The following is a 2,682-nucleotide window of genomic DNA, read 5'->3' on the forward strand; positions in this document are numbered from 1 at the left end:
AAAAAAAAAAAAAAAAAAAAAAAAAAAAAAAAATCGTAATTAGTTCGGATCTAGGATAGCACGCTGTTTGTTTAATAATGCTCCTTCCGATTCTAAATGATAGTAGTTTTGAAAATTTTATTTGTTTAAGAAATAATAATTTTGTATTTTTAATATATATTATGTTTGTTGTCATGTTATTAATAAAAATCAATTATTTAGCTTTTGCAAATTATCGGGAAGAAGCCGAGATCTAATTGAAAGAGAGTTTCACCCGATCAGAGATTATCTATGTACCAAGGACACAAAATTCAAAGGCGGATAGACTAGCACGCAGTGTTAGGAAGCAACCATCTTTTATCGTTCACATGGATGCAGATCGCCCGGTTTACATAGTCAGTATGAGTCTGCATACGTTGATGATAAAAAAAAATCAATTATTTTATACTATTTTCTAATAAATATAGTATATTATAATTTGGTAGCTTATTAATAAAATTTGATTATTTGATACTATTTTCTAATAAATATCTAATCTATTAAAATAGAGTCTTACTTTTTTATCTAATTAAAAATATTGTCACTTAAATTTGGACCTATTCAATTCTCACTAGAAAATATTATGCCACTGAGTAATTATGGAACTTACCTATTTTAATGCTTGTATTTTTCAGTTAGATTAATGTATTGTCCTAAAATAAATAGTATCAACTAAATAATTGTTATCGAAATTATAGCTTTCCAAAAGACACTATTCACTTCTCTACTAAATCAATATCGAAATCATTCATTCTTATCGTATGATCAAACCAAAAATATTATGACCCCAAGTCCTATGTTATATGTGCAGTCTACATCTTTCTTTCGATTCACACATATACTACACATTTACTTTTTAAAATCCAATGTTCAGTCACGCCACATAGAGCTAGGCCTCAATAAGTCCAATGGTATCGCATGGATATATTATTTTCCTGAATGTTATATATGCAGTCTACAACTCTTTTTTTCATATAAGTCATAAAGATATTAATTACCTCTAAAAACTATATTTTATCATGTTTGTTGTACTTCTGATATTAGTTAGTTCTTATATCACAACATAATCTATTCTATTAAAACTGAAGTAGAAAATAATACTTGCATATTTTTAAGTGGTTTCTTACCGATTTTCATTCTCTTTTTAACTAATTTTAGCTACTTCATTTATTGTTTTTACTAATTAATTTGACATCATTTATTACAAATCATAAAACAATAATTACCTATTTTAAAGTATTTTACATATTATTTTCATTTTTTCACTCTTCTTAGCTACTTCGCTAATTGTATTAACTATAGTCTTTGAACATCATTTATCTTATGTGTTAAACCTAATAATTTTACAAGTTTGAATGAAATTGCTTCATTCGTGACAAGAATTCAAATCGGTTAACTATTTTTTTTGTACATAATCAGTTAGACATGGACATCCAAGTCCATTCGAATATAAATCAATTTTATTTGGATATTGGGTTTTTGGATTTTAAAATTAAAATCCATGTGAGTATTATAAATTTTTGGACGGGGTTTGAATCTCTTTCCGGGTCTGGGTAGGTTCGTAAGAAATTAAAAATATCCAAATAACCTATGGATTTAAAAAAAATCATTAAAATTGTATAAAAGAAAAAAATTCAAAATCAAAACTCGCGCGCCGCGCGGATCAAGCTCTAGTTATAATTAATACAAACATTTACACAATATGTATACACACATTTCATTTGTTTTCTCCTCTCCTCATTGTCCCATGTTTGAATCTATGAAAGTTGGGTAGGTCCTCGTTAGAAATAATCTGATATATAGACATTTGCTTCTTCTTCTCCATGACTTCTCTTAGTCATGAATAAAAAAGAAATATTTTGGTTCCATGCAAAGAGAAATAAAAACAGATGCATAAACATTTATCATTCATGCATATTAGAAAAACCCAGTGTTCTAAAATACGGTTGGTACACCCATATATATGCGGTTCAGTAGTACACTGTAATGTCTTTTGGTAACAGCAGAATAATATAGTTATGGTTTATAAGGTATTTATACGGTATTTATACAGCGTTTAAATGACGAATCATTTTTTTTCAAACTTAGATTCTAACAATCTTAACTAGAACAAACAAAAAAATTTCTAACATTACGCTAACAAAATTAAAAAAAAAGTGATTTTTATTTCATCTTCTTATAGTTTTTAAAGCTCTAACAATATTATCTAAAATAACCAAATAGTTTCCTAAAATATGCTAACAAAAAAAAAACAGAAACAATTACTTTAGAACCACGATGAACTTTAGATAACTAACTTAATATTGTTAGAATTACTATCAAGTATCAACCAAAGAATCTTTTGTAAATCTAACCTAGACAAACGATAATAACAAGAGGCCAAGATTTATTAAACATCTACCATATCTCATAATAGGTTATATAACAAATTTTAACTTTTGTTACGTTTAATATTTATAATTTTGAACTTATTTTCTAACAATATGATGAAGATTTAATTATTTTCATTTGCAAATCAGTTACTTTTTTGTCAACAAAATGATAAAAGCGTGATTTTAGTCAAGACATTTTCAAACCACCCAATGTAAATATATAAATTTATGTGTTTGAAAATATTGTAAGTTCATATGTATCCAACTAAACATTTTCAGACTAAACTGTAAT

Source organism: Brassica oleracea, chromosome C4 (genome assembly GCF_000695525.1).
Source record: "Brassica oleracea var. oleracea cultivar TO1000 chromosome C4, BOL, whole genome shotgun sequence".
Taxonomy (NCBI): domain Eukaryota; kingdom Viridiplantae; phylum Streptophyta; class Magnoliopsida; order Brassicales; family Brassicaceae; genus Brassica; species Brassica oleracea.